The sequence below is a fragment of the Lolium perenne genome, chromosome 4, assembly GCF_019359855.2.
Source record: "Lolium perenne isolate Kyuss_39 chromosome 4, Kyuss_2.0, whole genome shotgun sequence".
NCBI classification, from domain to species: domain Eukaryota; kingdom Viridiplantae; phylum Streptophyta; class Magnoliopsida; order Poales; family Poaceae; genus Lolium; species Lolium perenne.
In genome coordinates this window covers 298,877,073-298,883,699 of record NC_067247.2, presented here as the reverse complement: position 1 = coordinate 298,883,699, position 6,627 = coordinate 298,877,073, and the positions used below count along the sequence as shown (strand labels likewise).

The window sequence follows — 6,627 nt, the reverse complement described above, 5'->3', positions numbered from 1 at the left end:
TAACACCGAAGCACAACCATATCTAAGATATATAAAAGATCAGCAAATATGAAATAGCAACATGCCATGATTGTGGACATCCTAGTCGGCCATCTTAAAAAATAGATAATCATGGCAGTAGGTTCGAGCATGTACATGAATGTCTAATGGTCTAACAAGCACCTCCTCGCCGGCCAAGTGCACTCCAATCACAACGTCTGAGCATTGTATTTGCAGGTTTAACAACTTACAAAAACAGTTAATGTATTATGATGAACTGACATCGCTTTTCCACTTCCCTGCAAACTCTTCACACATATCCCTGCGCTGTGGCCGTTCACCAAGATCTGGCCCTTCCCCATACTGCCATGTCCAGGGTCACCGGAGCGTTGCCGCCAGGCCGAAGTAGGTCTGCAGAGATACATGAGCAAAAAACATTTAATAGATGTGAAGTTCAGTAGAAAAGGAGCATTGTGCCATTTCAGCAGCCGTGCGCCGCTGGCACTATTGCACTTGACGGACAAGCTTCTGGTGATTGAGTCCACGCCTAGAGATTCGTCTTTCAGGCTGATCTGTAACGCCGTGGAGATTGATATCAGTACTGCGATCTGCTCTTATGTAAGAGCACATGCAAGTTGGCAAGTTCAGTTTGAAAAATGTGTTGTACATGTTTGTCCATTTCTGATTGCTCAGGCCCCTCTTCCTCTGTTGCCTGACAGCGTGACCAGGCCAAGAACGCCAACGTTCCAGGTCACCAACCATATCTGCACTTACAGGAGCTATCCATAAGCAGACGAATCAATATAATAGCAGCATCAGAAGAACATGATGCCATAATTTAAACGACACTGAAACAGATAAAAACTGTATAGCTCCAAATATAGGTAAGAATGATGGTGGGCATTTGGATAACACTATACTCAGCCGTTTGTATACGAAAACTGAAACAGTATATTGACAATCATTTGCTAGATAATTATGACATCCATGGGCATTTAGATGTTTTATCTGAAACCACTTTTGCTAAACCAAAGTTTAAGTCGACGAATTAACAGTTTTTGCAACTTCAGTGTAGCCTAAAAAAATAAACTGCTGGACAACACAATGCAACATGTGAAAGCAGGATTGGTCATATATTACAAGTAGGAAACTTTGCTTTGGATCCATCGCAATTTAACTTATGACCTTATTTAGGGACTCCAGAGATGAAACTTTGCTTCTCTTTTAGTTTTAGGCTGGATGCATGCATTGACCAATAAACTAACTAAATAGGGTGCAGGAAATCAGTTCTAGATCACGACTGGTTCTGCCCAGTCCGAGCTACTCAGTGTAGGATGCACACATTAGCTGGCTAATCTAAATTAACAACACAATTTAACTCACAGATAATTAATCCTAACCATTGATTAGAGTCCTGCATTAACTGGAATAAATTTGGCATAAGTGGTAATATTTACAAGTTAGCTGTTTATAAAGCTGCAAATCAAATGAAATTGAGTTAATTAGCCATGTCTACCCTATATCGATTACATGAAATCTGTACAAGAAAATATATACTATTGTATCTACAAACTGAAATAAGTTAAGAAAGCATGAAACGCTGAAGAGAAGATGGAGATACAAACTGAAATAAGCCTCTGGTTTGAGGTGTACTCGTAGACGAGAAGCCGCTTCTGGTACTCCAAGCAGACACCAAGAAGCCTAACAACGTTCTTCTGCTTAAGCTTGGAAACCAAGGCTCATTCTTCAGCTCGTCCACTCCTTGTGTTGAGCTCATTGACAGTCTCCTCACTGCTTTACCCTGTGCAAAATGGAACCAATATTAAGCTGAGCTATTTGAATTCCCTTTTTTGTGACAGAGGTATCTTGAGTTCTGAAAGTTGAATCTTAAAGGTGCTCTAATATTATAGGTGTACATACCGTATTTGGTGTGGTTGTCAAATAAGCCATACTTGATGGCATTCTTCCAGCGCAACCGCACCTCGTCGCAGAGGTCACTCAGCTCCTTTTTAAGGCCCATGTCAACTCGGTTGTGGTTCACAATGTAGACCTATGTGTGGAGTTCACCCTGCTCCCACATCACGAACACCCACAGGCAGCCAAGGGGCACCTGTGACGTGTATTCAGAACTTCCTTGCGTCGTTGTCATACAGAATCTGAAACAAAATCTTATGTCAGTGTAACTACTTATTTGTGAGTACACTTGAGAACTGAACATTTCCAGATGGTTCATTGCACCCTTAATTTGCCTGAATCACATCGCTGATCTCGCCAACAAACTATCTGGTCTTGTCCCACTTATGAGATGGCAAGTTCATCACACATGCAATGTCATTGTGGGCGATGTCCATCATGTTTAATGCAACTTTCATCAACCTATAGACAAACCTTCTGTCATTCAACCATCATAGAAATAAACAAATATAAGTGATAATAATTCAATGAAATAGACGAAAATGATAGAAAGAATATATAAAGGATAACATTTAAAAGAGTATGCTTATATATAGATGAAATGAAAATACTGATATATAGTATTTAAAATATTTTTTATAACTCTGTATCTACAATGTTTGGAACACAATTGTATAGGAAAAAAAATCCATTTTCCAATCTCATGACCCATGCTAATTTTCCAAATTCTAACATTCAGGTTGCAAACATAAAATCCATGAAAAAATTTAGCGAAGCATACCTGAGAAGAAATAAAGAGGCTATAAATTTCTTATGTCTCATTACTCAGCCTTTCTCAAGGTTGTAAAAGGACCAGGGACCACCAGCACATAACATTGCAACAATGTCCATTTTTTAAATGCCTCAGCGAAGGAATTTCACTACTGAAAAAAAAAACATGCATGTTTCAAAAAGTTCAAAAAAAATGTGTATCCATCCAAGATGCAAGTACATATGGTTTGAACAGAAAATAACCTATGCTGCACCAGCTATGCCCAATATCGTGCCAGCAATTTGGCCTACATATCTTCTCCATCATAAGGTCTGCTTTACTTAGAGCTGAACGTCTCCATTTGATCAACCATTCTTAAAACTCATAGTGAATGATTCAACCTGGGAAATTAGGAAGGGAACCAAAAATACAGTAATAAATTAACCTAGACCAAAATAAACTTGGGCTAGACAAAAAATAACACTTAACTTCCAGGACTGACACCTAGAAAAATGAATCACAGGAACTTGGGGAAACTGAGCTCACCTAGGAGACATACAACCTTAAGTACTTGCTGCTAGATGTTCCTATGGTTGTACATTTTGCAATATACGGTTGTCAGACCAATTAAGCATCCTGCAAAGTCAATCAATAATTAAAAATTTGTTAGAACACACATCTACTCAATAAACCTGGATGCAATTTGAGCAAGAACAAAGGGAAGTAAAGAAGGAAGAGAGGCATGTATGGTTCTGTGTTGGCAGTCACATCCAAGGATTGTGGGCTCACCTCATCAAAGCATTTGTTTACGCAGTGCAGACGACAAGGAGCAGGGTTGTAGGACAGCAAATGTGAAACTAAGGGAATAAGATTAGGGATCAACGCGTTTTCTCCCACACATATATAACATCAGATTCATTGTGTTCCTTACCTGTGCCTCACTCCGCCGTCTTGATTGTCCATGGCGAGCCTTCGCACACATGCCTAAAGACGAGCAAGAACGCATGAAGGAGAGGATGATGGTGATGGGGGCAGTGGGAGAGAAGAGGGCGAGCTGAGCTGATGACCTGCTGCGACCACCATCGTCGACCTCAATCCTCCGCACAGCCGCCTGCGGTGCTAGGGTTTGATCCCTCAGTGGTAGTGTTCTCCTCCGACTCGGCTGGAGGCCTCTGCCCAACCTAGTTGGGGGTTGACAAGATCTTGCGAGGCCTAGATAGAGGTTGCGGGCTGCTGGGGTGGGAATCACTGGAGAAGTGAGAGATAGGAAGAGAAGGCCCTGAGGAGAGATGATGGAGCGGCCGCTGTGGCGCCAGGGAGGCGATGGAGCGGCGGCGGAATGCCATCGGGAGGGGGGGGGGGGGGGGAGATGGTGGCCTGAGGATGAAGGAGAGGTCGCGTGAGAGCTATGCGAGGGCGGTGTTAACTGATAAGCCTCCATCTGTCGGTGGCCTATTATGGCTCAACACGTGGACAAATGAAATCACAAGAGGAAGCTAGCGCTTAATCCCGGCGCGCGATTGTATCTATCGTGGAGCGCTCTGAGATAGGCCTACCATACACGCACTTGCTTGTCCTCAATGCTAACCAAACATAATTCTCCAAATCTCTCGTGTACTATTTTGGCATGTAGAAATTGTAGAATCTCATTTGCATATATATGTATAGAACCTCCCAATGAATGATGTATTTTTTGGGTTCATGCTCTATTTCATGTCGTTGAGTTTTTTTCTTGATTTATTTTCATGTTTTGGCTTTATGGTCCAGTTCCATAGGTTACCTTATATTCCAGCTTGCCCTAGGTTGTGCCACCACCATTGCAACTATACTCCACCCAATGGTGGCTGGGATGAGGAAGGTAGGAGTACGGGCGAAAAAGAGGCGGGGATGGTGAAATGGCCATCGGGAGAGGGGGGTCTAGTGAGGGAGGGTGGTGCCCAAGGGAAAAGTAGGGAGGTTTTCTCTAAGCACAACGGCAGCGGTGTCAGTGCCCTTGTGGTGAAGGCAGCGACGAGGGACCTTCCCAAGATCCAGGACATATGCCTTGCCGCCTCATTTCTGGCGTTGTGGGCACATATAAGATCATCTTTGTGAGCACTCTTCCTCTCTCCTGCCCTCTCAATTTTTTTAGGTTCCAAGTTTGTGCTTCGGGTTGAGGTTGAAAAATCATGATGCATCAAGGAGGTGTGACCTAATTCAAGATAATTCAAGATGATCATTTGTTGCGAGAGGATTTTAGCTCCATCTATTTCTGAATAATGTATTTCTCATTTCTTTAGTTTCTTGGTGTACCTAAAGATAACAATTCGTTTTTCGGATTTTTGGTAGTTTTAGAGAAAGATTTCTTATAGATAACACTGCATAGTGTCATTTAAAAAATGATCTGGATGGTAAATTAGTCACCTAACAGTTTCGTGGTGCACTTTTTGTGTGGACTAGAATTGGGATTCAGAGTAATGTCTAACTGCCATGGAACTATCACTGCAGGAGGTGTGATGTGATTACTAAAGGTAGACAAGGCCTGAACGAGTTCTCCATTTATCTGAGCAACCATTGCTTATGAATATCCCATATGCTGCAATTATAAAATCTTTTTGGGTAATTAACTCATCAAGAATTCCTTTTGGTTTAAACATTTAGTCCTATGCATGTGTATGTGTTTGCTCACATTTCTTGGTATACCTAAAGATAGCAATTTATTTTACGTTTTTTGGTAGTTTTAGATTTTTTTTTGGTACAGATAGCACTGCATAGTGTCATGCTTAAAATTGATCAAGATGGTATTCACATAACAGTTTTGTGGTGCATTTTTTGTGTACTAGAATTAGGATTCAAACTAATGTCTAATTGTTGTGGGATTATCACTACATGATGTGTGATGACTGAAGGTAGACAAGGTCTCAATGAGTTCTTCATTTATGTGTGTAACCATTGCTCTAAGAAAATCCCTTATGCTGAATTAGAAAATCACTTTGGGTAATTAACTAATATATAATTCCTTTTGGTTTAAACTTTCAATCATATGCACTGTGTATGTGTGTGCTCACGTTTCTGCAGTTTTGCAAGTATCGAAGAAGAGGTTTGTTCACAGTTTTCTGCATAAACAGATGAATTTGTTTATACTTTTTTCGCAAGTGTTTTCAGTTTTTACTGTATGATTAATTTTTTTCATGCAATTCTCTATGCCTCTCTTCAGCTGGCTAAGCCATATTCTGAAGGTAAACTATGCACAGACTGTTTGTCGGCGGCTGCATCCTCAAACACATTTGTACCAGATATCCATATTGCTGCTATGGTGAGTGTGACATGTGGATAATATTTTTTGTCTTCACAGTTTATTTGGTCACACATATAGATGTCGATATGCATATATTTTTCTGTAACTGACATCCCACAGCTGATACTCCTGGTAAATATGTTCAAGAAAGTGGACCTTTGGATGAAGAATCTACCCCCTACATAAAAGAAATGTCATAGAGATACTATAGTTTTTCCTCCTTTTATGCTACAAATCTACGGGACATTCAATGACACTTTTCGCTGCATGACAGATCTGGAGAAGATGGTCGATAAATCTAGGGTAGCACGTGCAACAAGTGCAGGCAAAACCTAGAAAAAACAAGAGGTTTGCTCTTTGTTCACACTGGATTTTTCTTTAGGATGAATGCTCACCTTATGCTTCTAACTATTTGCCTAATGCTTCTAGCTATTTTCATCTGTAGATCGTGGTTCAGAACAGAAGGGAACATCTCCCAAAACTCTATTTGAGGATCTAAGTCCTAATAGCCAGTAGTTTCGTGCTGATATTTATAATTTTTTCCATAACATGTAGCTTTGCAGAAAATTTTAAGGTTGTCTGTGCAATGTGACATTGGATAAAACTATCTATCTCAATAATGCCAATAACATAAAACGGCGCAGCAAAGCGCGTTAGGTCCATCTAGTCACTGCCTGTTTCGGAAAGGAACTACGAACGCGGCAGG

The 6,627-nt window shown here is 40.9% G+C and overlaps 2 long non-coding RNA genes across 12 annotated transcripts; one reads left to right on the top strand and one right to left on the bottom strand.

Moving 5' to 3' along the window:
- Positions 1–3,993, bottom strand: LOC127295885 (uncharacterized). Of its 11 annotated transcripts, none has more exons than XR_007848148.2 (9): positions 3,576–3,993; positions 3,434–3,501; positions 3,191–3,280; positions 2,908–3,045; positions 2,675–2,816; positions 1,900–2,355; positions 1,633–1,780; positions 647–743; positions 1–551 (listed from the first exon to the last, which is right to left on the bottom strand). It is a non-coding gene; the product is annotated as an uncharacterized lncRNA (long non-coding RNA). The 11 variants fall into 11 exon arrangements; XR_007848142.2 differs by having other exon boundaries at positions 1–743; positions 1,605–1,780; positions 3,576–3,628; positions 3,712–3,992; XR_007848141.2 differs by having other exon boundaries at positions 1,605–1,780; positions 3,576–3,991.
- Positions 3,994–4,226: 233 nt separating this feature from the next.
- Positions 4,227–5,975, top strand: LOC127295883 (uncharacterized). The gene is made up of 2 exons (XR_011743710.1): positions 4,227–5,154; positions 5,841–5,975. It is a non-coding gene; the product is annotated as an uncharacterized lncRNA (long non-coding RNA).
- Positions 5,976–6,627: the final 652 nt, after the last annotated feature.